The sequence below is a fragment of the Nomascus leucogenys genome, chromosome 7b (genome assembly GCF_006542625.1).
Source record: "Nomascus leucogenys isolate Asia chromosome 7b, Asia_NLE_v1, whole genome shotgun sequence".
Classification (NCBI taxonomy): domain Eukaryota; kingdom Metazoa; phylum Chordata; class Mammalia; order Primates; family Hylobatidae; genus Nomascus; species Nomascus leucogenys.
The window spans coordinates 103,217,380-103,232,623 of record NC_044387.1 but is presented as its reverse complement, the minus strand read 5'-3'; positions in this window follow the sequence as shown (position 1 = coordinate 103,232,623).

Here is a 15,244-nt window from a genome sequence, read left to right as displayed (position 1 = left end):
ATGCGTTCTTATCAAAAGAGTTCAACTGGAATTTAGTCGAGCTTTTAGATCTAATTTCCCATTTGCAGAAGACAGAGGCTAGAACAACAAGTTAAATGACACCATTAAAGAAATGATCAGATGGGTTCAGAATGTGGAATGTTGTAGAGATAACTGGCCTCATTTCTTCAAAATATCCGCATTTGGGAAGAAGAAGGAGGTGGAGTGGGTAACTCTTCTAGATTCAAAGTTACTTAAGGCCAGGCAGGGTGGCTCAAGTCTGTAATCCCAACACTTTGGGAGGCTGAGACGGGAGAAGCACTTGAAGCCAGGAATTTGAGACCAGCCTGGGCAACATAGCCAGAACCCATCTCTACAAAAATCCTTATAAAATCAGCCAGGGGTGATGGTGAGTGCCTGTAGTCCCAGCTGCTCGGGTGGCTGGGGTGGGAGGACCTCTTGAGCCCAGGAGTTCAAGATTGCAGTGAGCTATGATTGCGCCACTGCCCTACAGCCTAGCTCACAGAGCAAGACACTGTCTCTAAAAAAATAAAAATAAAAGTTACTTAGGAGACTTAATAACTAAATGCAATGTGAAGTCTTTGATTGGAACCCACGTTTTTTTTTGTTGTTGTAGTTTGTTTTTTGAGACAGGGTCAGGCTGGAGTGCAGTGGCGCGATCTTGGCTCACTGCAACCTCTGCCTCCCGGGTTCAAGTGATTCTCCTGTCTCAGTCACCCAAGTAGCTGGGCGCACGCCACCATGCCTGGCCAATTTTTGTATTTTTAGTAGAGATAGTGTTTCACCATGTTGGCCAGGCTAGTCTCGAACTCCTGACCTCAGGTGATCTGCCCGCCCCAAAGTGCTGAGATTACAGGTGTGAGCCATCGCATCCAGCCTGAAGCCTGGTTTTAAAAGTCATCTGTGAAAGACTTGGGCAAAGGGCCACTGAAGAAATTTGAATATGGACTAGATTTTAAATGATATTAGACAATTATTGCTAGTTTTATGAGCTGGGATAAGGGTATTGTAGTTTATAGAAGAATGTCTTTATAAATGTGCGTGCTGAAGTATTTAGGAGTGAAGTGTTAAAATATCTCTAAGATATTTTCAAATGGTTTAGCAAAATGTGTGCATATGTGTGTGTGTGTGTGTGTCTGTGTGTGTAAAGTATATATGGCAAAATGTTAATGAACCTAATTGGTATATTTATGAATGTTCACTGTCCTATTTTTCTATTTTCTTTATGTTTAAAAGTCTATAATAAATTTTTTTCATAAAAAAAGAAAAGAAAGTCGTTGATAAAGTTTGTCTGTCATTGGGTCTATGCATCCTGCCACCCATAACACCAGGTGTCATTTCCTTCGTCCCAGAATACATCAGTCTCCTAAGTAACTTTTTCATTTTTATTCTTTTAGAGATAAGTTCCTTTTTTTTTTTTTTTTTTGAAATAAGCTCTCACTCTGTCGCCCAGGCTGGAGCGCAGTGACTTGATCATGGCCCACTGCACCACCAACTTCCCGGGTTCCAGTGATCCTCCCACCTCAGTCTCCCAAATAGCTGGAATTACAGGCACACACCACCACGACTGGCTAGTTTTTTGTATTTTTAGTAGAGACGGGGTTTCACAATGTTGCCCAGGCTGGTCTTGAACTCCTGAGCTCAAGTAATCCACATCCCTCAGCCTCCCAAAGTGCTGGGACTGCAGGTGTGAGCCACTGGGCCCAGCAGAGACAAGCTGTTGACCACACGTGGCAGCTGGCAGACAGAATCCTACATTGGTTCCTTGACTGTAGAATAAGAACTACCATAGTAGGAAAGGCCACCTGAAAGTTCCTAAAATTACCCCCTCTGACCTTGATAGTAAATATCCCATTCAGAGAGAGAGCGGAGATTGGAGCCACCCTCGAAGACTTTAATAGTTCAAAGCTGGCGGTCCTTCTTGTAACTCCATTTAATTCACCAGTCTCGCCTCTGCAAAATCTGGGTGCATCATGGCAGATGACAGTGGACAATCACAAACTTAACCCTAATTTTAGCTGCTGTTCTGGATATGGTATCCCTACAGAGCAGATGAATCCAGGTTGGGTCTGTGGTACGCAGCTATTAATCTAGGAAGGGCATTCTTTCAGTATCTATTAGGAAAGGGCATTAGTTCTCATTTCCATGCAATGAACTGCAGTAGGCTTTCACTGTCTTGCCTCAGAATATCATCCTCCCATTCTAGTTTATTTCTATGAAATTTCAGCCTTCAGAAGTGACAACAAGTATTCGATAGTTTGTCAGTTAGTTCTGCATATGAAGATAGAAGGTAGACCTTGAAAATATCTCAAGCTTTTTTGCTAAAGTCTACACTCACTGCTCTGTTGGACGCTAAGCCAACAAGCCTCAGACAAAGCTGTAAGACTAAGAGTTTCAACATGGCAGATAGTAGCAAAGATATTCCTATTAAATTACTGGCAACAAATCACTGGAAATCATAAAACAGTTGTTATGGGTATTAATGATGTCATAAAAATTGTCCAAAGACATTGAAATCTTCTCTGATTGTCTCTCCGTTAAATATCCGGTGTGCATCAGCATTCAAAAGCAGAGCACGCTCCTCCTTTTCTTCATACAGTGCACACTTAGTGGTGGCCATTTGATTATATTTACCTGTTTCACCATTTCCTTCAACACCTAATTTGGATCAAAAGTCATCTTTTTGTCCACCAACTGTTCTCCGTAATTAAAGCAGTGGATGAATTGGCATTTAGGTGCATTCTTTCTCTTTCTCTTATTTTTTTTTTTTTTAAATTGAGACAGGATCTCGCTCTGTCACCCAGTCTGGAACACAGTGGTGCGATCACAGCTCACTTCAGCTTAGAACTCCTGGGTTCAAGCGAACCTCCCACCTCAGCTTCCCAAGTAGGTGAAACATACTTCCTGAGTAGGTATGCACCAGCATGCCTGGTTAAATGTTTTTTTTTTTTTTTTTTTTTTTTTAGACGACGTCTCACTCTGTCACCCAGGCTGGAGTGCAGTGGCACAATCTTGGCTCACTGCAACCTCCCGCCTCCTGGGGGGTTCAAACCATTCTCCTGCCTCAGCTTTCTGAGTAGCTGGGGTTACAGGTGCCTGCCACCACGCCTGGCTATTTTTTGTATTTTTAGTAGAGATGGGGTTTCACCATGTTGGTCAGGCTGGTCTCGAACTCCTGACCTCAGGTGATCCGCCCGCCTCGGCCTCCCAAAGTGCTGGGATTACAGTGTGAACCACCGTACCTGGCATTTAAAAAATTTTTTTAATAGGGTCTTGCTATGTTGCTCAGGCTGGTCTAAAACTCCTGAGCTCAAGTGATCCTCCGGCCTTGGCCTCCCAAAGTGCTGGGATGACAGGCACCAGCCACCGCACCCTGCCACCTGAATTCTCTTTCACTCACATTCTATGTTCATGCATAGCAGATACTCTGTCAGCTCTGGTCCCAAAGCCTCTTCAGTGACAAGTGCCCTACAGCTCACAAAATCATCATTAACAAAACAAGAAAATACCTGCTTATAGAGTCTGTGTTTTCCGAGATAAATAAGATCAAAAGCCGTAGAACATTATCCCCAAGGAGAACACGTACGCTAGGAGCAGCTTCATGCCCTGTTCCTCAGTTCTGTCCAGCCTCGACGAGAAATATCTGCTAGCAAGAGGACGTGGTAGTAAAGACTCTTTCAATTTATCTGCCATATTATTCTGCTTTCTCTTTATGCATAATATTGCCCATTAACTTTGGGGCTGGTGGTGTTTGTTTCTTAATGTTCATGTCACTGATATCTCTTACTGCTACTACCTCTTCTCTGCCTTTAGTGATACAATTGATCGGTTTCATACTTGAAAAGCGATACTTTGCTTTTATTCCAGGAAACCTCATGTGGATGCTGGAAAGGTCACTGAGCTTGTGTGAAAGTGATACAAAAGTTTGGATGGCTTTGTGCCATTATGGGACAAAATTCAATACAGACAAAGCATGAAGGGCAAAAAGTGAATGAATCACTTGTCGAACGAAATCCAATTTTCAGATATTCATGATGCTACATCCTATTCACACTTTTCTTTTCCAATGCTTGTGTGAAATCATCACCTTCACAGATTCACTTGTCCCAACATGTAAGAGTCCGCGTTCCACATTTGTGCTGGAGTCTTGTTTATTATGTTTCTGTATGGTGTTATTCTGGTTGTAGTATGTATGTTATTATTTCATTACTGCCTTTATGCCTCAATAAACCATTTGCGCCACTAATCCACTTTTGTGAAATGAAGCTAAAATGCAATGTGTGAGTAAAAATAAAAAGGCACCTTGAATAAAGTAAGCAGTATTATGTAAATGATTCGGAAGCACATAAGCCACAAGGTAGCAGACCCTACTTACTGGATAGCAGCTCCCTCCAAAATGATCAGCACAATTTGTGGCTCATGTGCAACCTCTGAATGCATAATTATTTTTAGCATGTTAATGGCATTCCTTGAAAAGCATAGTTTATCTTACATTTTAAATTTATGACATGAATATGAACAAAATTGCCTCATCGCTTTTCCTCTGAGGCTGCCTGTGGGATGCGTGATTGCCTTACAGGGATGACCCAGGGTGTGTGAGCCACACTGCTCTCCACCTCTTGCCTTCTCCACTTAAAGATTTGCTCACATTTTTAAAGGTTATTTTTCGTAGTTTTATTTTCTATCCTTTGTTATTTAATTCTCTGGATTTTTTTTTTTTTGAGATGGAGTCTTGCTCTGTTGCCCAGGCTGGAGTGCAGTGGTGTGATCTTGGCTCGCTGCAACCTCCGCCTCCTGGGTTCAAGCAATTCTCCTGCCTCAGCCTCCTGAGTAGCTGGGATTACAGGTGCCCGCCACCACGCCCAGCTAATTTTTACATTTTTAGTAGAGACGGGGTTTCACCATGTTGGCCAGGCTGGTCTCAAACTGCTGACCTCAGGTGATCTGCCCATCTTGGCCTCCCAAAGTGCTTGGATTACAGGCGTGAGCCACCACAACCAGCCCTCTGGTCTTTATTTTTGCATATAATATGAGAATCCCATTCCTCTTCCAAAAAGTTAACATATTATCTCAGTAGTATTCATTAAATCATTTTTATTTTCTCCATTTATTTCCACTGTCACGTTGATGACATACACTTTCTTATATGCCTTCAGCACAATTTCAGGGGCTCCCTTCATATCAGCCCTGCAGGCAAATCTCTTTTCTTTCTGTTCCACTTTTTGATCCCTTATTCTACTCTTGTATTTGCACTGCACTACTTTACTTAAGCTTAGTATGTTTTCCTATTTGGTAGTGCAAGGTCCACCTAATTTCTATTTTCACATTTGTGTTGGCTATTGTTTAGGGGATGTGCATATATTAGTGGTTTTTGGGTTTTGGTTTTCATGCACAAGGCTTTGGAATAAGCGAGAAGCACTCTACAAATATGCGACATTTTTCTTCTTGTAGTCTTATTATTAGTAATCCTATTAACAGGCAATCTTAATAAAATAGGTAACCTTTTCTCATCTGGGAGATCTCAGGTTTTGATACTGTTACTGATATAACATTTTATAAGAAGCCCTTCATATTGTGACTCTAAGTTTTCCTAGTCTGAGATGCTGGGAACACACAAATTGATGTGGTTGTCATCAACTAATGCAACAGACCAAATTATTTCTCCACTGGAGTGTGGAGATACTGCCACTATCTATTGGCCAAAACAATTAAGATTGGACTACATTTTTAGGATGCTAAAATTGCAAATAAAAAGTAAAAAAATGTAGTCAGCCTATTAGTTCCTTTGTTTCTATGACTCTAAGCAATCAGTTTTTCACATTCCACCCCTACACTGAGATAACTAACTCAGAAAGTTCAGTTTGGACACCAGGGAGGCAGAACTTTAAAGTAGCATCTTATTAAAAACATACACACAGACCCAAAAACCCCATGGGTCTTGCTATGAGTTTGCATACTCTATGCATAGATTGTCAGAGCAAACATCCTAGAGATCCAGATGGTTCACAAAGCATCTTGCGATTGAGTGATCTGAGGCAAAGGACCCATCGGTGGCCTTGTATTGTTAGTAGTTAAATATGATATGGCTTCTGTAATCAGAATCCACTAAATGAAAACAGAGCAGGTACTGCTGTTTGTACTTGGTGTGCCAAGTTAGGTTTCTCTGTGGATTTCAAGAGATTTTTTAAATGTTGTTTTATCATATTTGTAATTAGCCCTTGTGAAGAAAGGCTCTTTTAGTTTCTGCAGTGATGCATTGCAGCTTTCATTATAACAAATACCCCTGACCCCTGGTGCCTAACTGTAAACAATGATAGTTACTAGCCTCATTAGGAGACTAGCAGATGGCTTATAAAGTCCTCACTGGAGTTGCAATCCATTTGTGGCTTGCAGCGCACAAATGTTTATCTTTAAACAGTATAAAATATGTCAGATGGGGTCTGCATTCTCCTTTTCGTTAGTATTAATGCATTCTGATTTTAACAAGGAAAATTTCTTTGATTACACTTTTTTTTTTGTTTGCTTACTCTAACATGAACTGATATTCAGAATTTTTTCTGGCATCTTACCTTTTAAAAGAACAAACCAAATTCTATCAACTTCTCACTTTTGTCTTTACTCATTCTGCAGACATTTATCTGAATCCTACTATGAGCTAGGCTAAAATATTAGAGATACAATGATGAATACGATATAGTAGATGCTCAATAAATACTTACTGAAAATGCAGTGGTTTCCCCCTATGGACAGTTTTGCTCTCTGTGGTTTCAGTTACCTGCAGCAAACCTTGGTCTGAAAATACTAAATGGGAAATTTCAGAAATGCAAAATTCATAAGTTTTGAAAGTGCATGCTGCTCTGAGTGGCGTAATGAAATCTCGCAACATTGGCTCTGTCCCACCTGAGAGGTGGATCATTCCTTTGTCTAGCTTATCTGTGGTGTCTACACTACCTGCCTGCTAGTCCCTTAGTAGCCAGCTTGATTATCAGATTGACTGTCTTGGGTATCACAATGCTTGCATCCAAGCCACCCTTATTTTACTTTCTAGTGGCCCCAAAGTGCGAGAGTAGTGATGCTGGCAATTTGGATATGCCAAAGAGAAGCCATGTGAATGTGAAAAAGAGAAAGTTTTCAACTTATAAGGAAGGAAAAACCTTGTACGCTGAGGTTCTTAAGATCTACAGTAAGGTCAAATCTTCTATCTGTGAAATTGTGAAGAAGGAATGAGAAATTTGTGCTAGTTCTGCTGTTGCATCTCAGGGTGCTATAGTCATGGCCACAGCGTGTGGTAAGCGCTCAGTGAAGGTGGATAAAAGGCATCAAACTTGTGGGTGGAAGACAGGAACAGAAAACATGTTTTAGGCATTCACTGGAGGTCTTGGAACACAGGGACAATGGCTGTATTTTTCATATCTTTTGCGTGTTTTTCCTATTAGATGGTTTATCACTTTTTGCTCATTTTCATCAATGAGATCATATTTTAAGTTGAATTTTTTTTTTTTTTTTTTTTTTTGAGATGGAGTTTCATTCTGTCACCCAGGCTGGAGTGCAGTGGTGTGATCGCAGCTCGCTGCAACCTCTGCCTCCCAGGTTCAAGTGATTCTCCTGCCTCGGCCTCCCGAGTAGCTGAGATTACAGGCGCCCACCACCATGCCCGGCTAATTTTTGTATTTTTAGTAGAGATGGGGTTTCGCCATGTTGGCTAGGCTTGTCTTGAACTTCTGACCTCAGGTGATCCTCCTGCCTTGGCCTCCTAAAGTGCTGGGATTACAAACATGGGCCACCGCCCCTGGCCTTTAAAATTAATTTATACAAGATAAATTAATTGGTCATAAAGTATGCCCGTTTTAGGTTTTTATAAACACAGGTGTGCACCACATAATGATGTTTCGATCAGCATCGGTCAAGATTATCATGGAGCTGCCCTATGCAGGCGTTTCATTTTTGTCTTTGATACCATATTTTTACTGTACCTCTTCTGTGTTTAGATATGTTCAGATACATAAATCCTTGCCATTTTGCTACAGTTGCCTACAGCGTTCAGTAGAGTCACATGCCATACAGGTTTGTAGCCTAGGAGCCGTAGGGTATACCACGTACCTAGGTGTGTTGTAGGTTGAACCATCTAGATTTGCAGGTGGAGGACATGAGTGGAAAATGTGTTTCGATTGACGACAAATGCATTGTGCCATAAAGCACTGAACTTATGGGAAGACTTGAGCAAGGGGTCCCCTGAAACAGTGATATCAAGCCATTTACTACAAGTAAGGGATGGCTGCACAGATTCAGGAAGAGGTTTGGACCAAAAAATAAAAAAATTACTGGAGAAGCTGCACCTGCGGATGAAGAAGCTGCTGCTGCATTTCTGGCAGAGCTGAGGAAGTTGATTAAGGAGAAAGAATACCATCCAAAGCAAATCTTCAATTGTGATGAAACAAGGTGTTTCTGGAAGAAGATGCCCGATAGAACCTACATTCATAGAAGTTCAAAGGAGGCACTGGGGCATGAAGCATGGATGGGCAGATTAACCCTGGTACCAAGTGGCAATGCTACAGGGCATACGATAAAGCCAGGTGTCATGCACAGAGTGACGAACACATGTGCTCTCAACAACAACCTACTATGTACCCGCAAAAATTAAAAATAAAAAAATTCATGATTACACCCCCCCCCCCCAATTATCTGCCCATCTTCTGTCAATACAATCAGAAAGTGTGGGTGAGAATCATCTTGTTTATGGAATGGCTCCACCGATGCTTCATCCCAGAAGTGAAAAAATACTTGGAAGAGGAAGGGTTGGAATTTAAAGTCCTGTTTAGACAATAGACATTGCACCTGGACATCCTGAATTTGTTTGTTGTGAAAATTAAAATGTCAAGTTTGTGTTTTTACCTCCAAGTACAACCTTGTTGCTTCAGCCCTTTGTCCAAGGCATGACATCATTTAGTTTGTCAAAACAATATACACCCACCTGAGATTTTGATCAGCAATCGATGCAGACTCTAATCTGGGCATAATGCTGTGCTGGAAATTATTCACTATCACTGACACAATTAACACTCACCAAAGCTACAATGCATGAATCAAAACCAGCAATTATAAATGTCTGCTGCAAGAACCTATGGAGTGAAGTCATGAATGATTTTAAAGGCTTTCTGGGATTGATGAAGTTAGGAAAATCACTCATGCAGAAAGAAAATCGACATGCTTGACAGGAAGTGGGAGAACACATTGAAGGCCATTGACAAGCGTTAAACCAGGAATTGGGAGAACTTGAGTCATCTACAGAGGAAGAGGAAGAAGAAACTGAAGCAGAACCAGCAATGTGGACATTACCAACATTTGCTGAAGTGTTTCAGATTTCACAGACTTTTAAAGACAAAATTATGAAATGTGATCCTTAGTTGGAATGCAGCATTAAAGTCACCTGCATGATCACCAAAGGATTAGAACATCTGCAGCAAAGCTTTGAAGAGTTAGGGAAAACTTCTGATTACAATGTTCTTCCAAAAGTTTTCAGCAAAAAATCTTTCAACTATCCAGGATCCCCAACTATCAACATCATCGACTCCTGACGTTCAACCATCAACATTGTCATGGCCCAGTGACCCGGACCACCCGTAGCAGCTCATCCCCCTTCTGACATAACGTCAGCAGGTCCGTAGTAGCCTAACACTATGTCACAATGCCAATGGCATTCACCTCATTTCACTCATCACAAAGGCATTTCATCATCTCACATCATCATCAGAAGGGTGGGTACAGTACAGTAAGATATTTTGAGACAGAGAGCAAGACCAGATTCACATAACGTTTGTTACAGTGTATCTTTATAGTTGGTCCATTTTATTATTATTGTTGTTAGTCTCTGACTCTGCCTAATTTATAGGTTAAGCTTTATCATAGGTATATAGGCATAGGAAAAAATGCTGTATATAGGGAGGGTTTGGCACTGTCTGTGGTTTCAGGCATCCACTGGGGGTCTTGGAACATATCCCTCACAGATAAGGAGGGACTCCTGTACTTACGGAAAGACTGAAACTAAAATTAAAGCAGCGTTTCATTTTATATACTTGTGCTCTCCAGCGAAATAGTACTTGAGAACTATTTCCCAAAGAGCCGTATTATTTTTGTCTATAAATATGTCCTTTAAACTACAAAATGTTAGAAATTGGAGAATATGTTTTGCTTCAGCTTAAGACTTCTCTCAATCAGACACACATGAAATTTCCAGTGCTAAAAGTTACCTAGATAAAAATAACGATAGTGACCATTAATTGAGCATTTACTATGTGCCACTGCTTACCTGTGCTAAGGATTTTATTACCTCACTTAATTCTGTAAAGTCTAAATAATCCATAGGGAAGGTACTATTTCCTCATTTTACAGATGAAACTAAAGCTTAAAAATATTAAGTTGCCCAAGTTCTCCCAGGTGAAATGTGGCTGAGACTAGATTCAAATGGAGGGAATCTGACTCCAGACCCCATACTATTTTGAACTATTATATGTTAGTCACAACAGCATTTACATCTAGACATCCGTGTGCCTACAATAGTTTGTTCCTACCCAGCATCGTTTGGTAGACTGCATTTATGAGTATTTAACTATTCGGACTGCTTGGTTCAAATCTTGGTTCTATCATTTAAAGCTGTGTGACTGGCTGGGCACGGTGGCTCACGCCTGTAATCGCAGCACTTTGGGAAGCCAAGGCGAGTGGATCACCTGAGGTCAGGAATTTGAGACCAGGTTGTCCTGGTGAAACCCCATCTCTACTAAAAATACAAACATTAGCTAGGCATGGTGGTGTGTGCCTGTAATCCCAGCTATTCAGGAGGCTGAGGCAGGAGAATTGCTTGAACCTGAAAGGTGGAGGTTGCAGTGAGCTGAGATCACGACACTGCACTCCATCCTGGGCAGCAGAGCAAGACTCCATCTCAAAAATAAATAAATAAACAAACAAATAAATAAATAGCTGTGTGACTACAGGCAAGTGACTTGACCTCACTAGGTCTTGTTTTCCTTACTTAGAAACTGCAGGTAATTATAGTGCCCACCTCATAGGGTTGATGTGAGGATAAAATGATGTAATATATGCAAAGCACTTAAGGAGCAGGTGGCACGTAGTACATCCTATTATACAAATAGCTATTACTACTATTATTCTTATCAATGTTATTAGAGTCCGTTGCTCCTATTTGAGCTCAATGTGTCCATAAAAGAATTCATATTTAGTGTTGCTACATCTTCTGATTTTTAAAGAGAAAATAAAACCTAGATTTTTTTTTTTAATGAGGTCTCCCAATTTTTAAATGTCAACACCTAATGGAAACTTTCAAAACTCCTGAGTGAGCAAAGGAAAATGTCTGTAGGCCAAATGCAGCCCACCATGGGCAGTTTGTGCCTTTTACTGGAGGAACTGCAGGGAAGTTATACAGAATAAGGACCAGAGAATGCAGACACCAGAAGGGATGGTTTATGCCACTTGGAATAGCTAGTGTCTCAACAGGTCTTTGGGAAATTCACTTAGCATACGATGTTACAGACTTAACCTGGTCTGATTGGCTTGGTCCATTCATTGTGTTGCTGGCTGGTAAGAATTCTGTTAGGTACCATATCCCTCACGTATTCTCTAAAAGATGATCAATTTGAGTTGATTACTTTCAACAAAACAAAAAGGAATCAAAGAGCCGGGTGTGGTGGTGTGCGCCTGTAGTGCCCGCTACTCAGGAGGCTGAGGCGGGAGGATTGTTTGAGCCCAGGAAATCAAGGCTGCAGTGAGTTATGATCGCACTGCACTTCAGCCTGCATGACAGAGTGAGACTTCATTCCTAAAGAAAGAAACTGAAAGGTGAAGGAAAGTTACGAGATTTTCATTTCCAGAAACTGAAGCCTCGACGTTATCCACAGGGAACGTGTCGCTCAGATTGAATATACCAGTGCTATAAGTTTCCTTGGAAATTTAAATGATAATATGTCTATTTTCATTTCTAAGATGGTTCTGCCAGAATGTCTAGGCTCTGTCATCATATACTACGGTCTACCCAACAACACTTAATTATTTTAGAAATATTATCAGAAGTTGAGGTTTGTTTATCTGCCAGGTCTATCAGCACCTGAGTCCTTCACAAGCTGGCTGTCAGCAGTCGCGGCAGGAATCACTCTGGCCCCAACTCGTGTTCCAGCACTGATCCAAACGCCGGTTCCAGCGGCTCTAGCAGCTGGCCAGGCATGTGCTTCAGCCCATAAAATATGCTGAGACAGACACAGTTTTGAAAAACTCAGTAGTAGTGAATGAGTATCCCTGTTAAATATAAATAAGTAAATTTATAAAGAGGGGTTTATAGGATTAAATAAAGAACAGTGGTGACCAGAGATGTTGTGAAAGGAAATTAAATGGTTTTTTCTGCTGGCCACACTTTTCCTTGGTGTTGTCCCGAAGGGCTGAATTTCCTTAGCCCTGGTTGTCCTTGAGGGAAAAACCACATGCAAAGGGTTCCAGTCTCTCTTTTCGCGGAAGAATGCCACACTCAGCACTGCGCTTTTAGAAGTAATAATGTGCTCCATTCATTCATTTGTTAATTAATTAATTTTCTTTTTTCAATTTTGAGACGTAGTCTTGCTCTGTTTCCCAGGCTGGAGTGCAGTGGCCTGATCTCGGCTCACTGCAACCTCCGCCTCCCAGGTTCAAGTGATTCTCCTGCCTCAGCATCCGAGTAACTGGGATTACAGGTGTGCGCCACCACGCCCGGCTAACTTTTGTGTTTTTAGTAGAGACGGGGTTTCGCCATGTTGGCCCGGCTGGTCTCGAACTCTTGACCTCAAATGATCCACCTACCTTGGGCTCCCACAGTGCTGGGATTGCAGGAGTGAGCCACCGCACCCCACTCATTTGTTAATTTATTTGTCCAATATTTATCGATCTCCTACCATGCCCCAGGCACCTTAGAGGGCACCGAGAATACAACAGCAAACACGACACAGTCCCTGCCCTCGGTCAGCTCAAGAGCCGGAGGGAGAGGCGGGTAAGTGAAAACAGTGCACTGAGATGGGAGATGGGAGGGGCAATCGGGGGTGCTTCGCAGAGGAGGAGGCATGTTGGTAACGTGGTAACATGGAACGTTGGTAACGTTCCGTGATAACGTGAAACGTTGGTAACGTTCCGTGAAGTCTGCATCTTCAAATGCCCCCAGCTCTGTCTAGTCTGATGAGAGAGGAGAATGGCCAGGCCTGAGAAGTGGCTTTTGGTTGGAGGGGAGTCGGAAAGGGAAGGAGGATTTCTCAGAAGGAATGAGAGGAGCCCAGCCCCCTTGGTGATCCCCATTTCCTGGGGAACGGGCCTTTTCCTGGCAGTGCTGTGCTGCGGCCCCGCGGGCCAAATGCGGGTGGACATACTGCCCTCCCGCGTGTGGCCGGGAGAAGAGCAGGGCACTGTTCCTTCCCTGTGCCCTTCCCCTCTGCCATCAGTCTCCACTTCTCTGTATTTACCTGTCTGCCCTCTCGCCCCTAAACCTCTTTTCTCTCCCCATCTAGCTTCCCTCTCCATCGGTCAGTGAGCTCTGATTGCGCTGCACTCTAGCCTGGGCGACAGAGTGAGACTTTGTCTCTAAAAAAGAAGAAGAAAAAAACGAATGATGAAGGGCAGTGACAAGATTTCCGTTTCCAGGAACCCACGTCTTGACGTTGTCCACACGGAAGGTGTCGCTCAGAGTGCACTTTTCTTGGTGCGCTTTTCTTCCTAGTTTAGGGCATTTCCTTCTATTTCGGGATCCGGGGGTAGGACAGGGGCTTGTGGGGCCCCCTGTCTTTCACTTTGGCTGTTCAGATTCTGCCATCTTCAGGAGAAGGATGGCCCTGCAAGTGGATTCAATTCAGTTTCTTGCCTGCGGAGGATGAAAAAACAAGGAGGGTCTCAAGAACTGAGCGCAGCTGTTAGGAGCAGCTCACAAGGGAGGAGGAAAATGTTTTCTCTCAGATATCCGTCCCAGCCTGTCACTGCTCTGGGTATGGGACCTGGGGGGTCAGAGATACAAATGTGTCTAGGCAGCCAAAATGTCAAGCAATTACACTGTTCCAAGGGCGGAAGGTTAAATGTGTATGCCACACACAAAATACCATTGTGCTGACGGCACTTGGAGAAATGAGTGGCTATCTTAGCCTAAGCCAGTTCTCAAAATAGGAATGCTCGCTTGCTGGGAATTGAAGGAAAACCACGAATTCACTTCGACGCATAGCGCTTTGGCTTGCCAGAAGGTTGCTGTGAGCGGGCAAGGATGGGAGCATTAGGATTTGGGGCTTGGGGTTGGGGGCAGATATTCTGAGAGAACTAATGACTTGAGTTGGAGTGAAAACAAGAATAAAAGACTTTGTGTTCAATTTCCACTCCCTTGAAACACACTACCCTGTGGGAGCCATACATAATTAATGATATTACCATGCAACAGTAGGACTACAGAGATACACTAATATTGATGAATATTTTTTCATTTTTATTGCACTTTTCAAGTATGCCAAAAAACATTAAAAGTTCACAAAAGAAAATAACTTGGCTCCATCACGACTGATCTCATACCTGCAAATGAGTCCATGGTACCACAAGCTTATTAGCCATCTGCACTTATTGGGACAGTCCCATTTTTCACTATTTGTGGTCCCAGATGTCTGGACGTTTCAGATAAACTCCTGGGTTTGAGTATTGGCTTTTACCAGAAGGAACAGAGTCATGGGAGACTAAATCCCATTTTATTCCAGAAATACTTTGAGGAAGGAGGAAGACATGGGTAAATAAGATGCTGACTTTGTCAGCTGATGAGTATTCATTATATCAACCAATATTGATTGACCTCTTAAGCTTAAAATTTATCACTCAAATTGTAGCTAACATAGCGTGGACTAAACAATAGTTGTGCTTTTGCTAGTTGGTGGTTCTACTGCTACAGTCAACCATGCTGAATTTTTTTTTTTTTTTGCCCAGAAGCTGACATATTTGGGAGGGAAATAGCTTTCTGGCCCTGTAATAAATAATTCTAGTTAGTCCTCTCCCATCCATCCCAAATCAATAGGAAGCACAGTCAAGAGGAGCCCATCATCTGGTATTGAAAGGTAGATTTGCAGAAGTCCACCCACATGTGATAGAGACAGCATATTCAGCAGATATTTCCCAGGCTCCCCTGCAGGCTCAGCCCCTGCAGAGGGGAAGTGGATAAGCCTCATTTCTGCACTAAAGCTGCACGTTGAATGGGTAA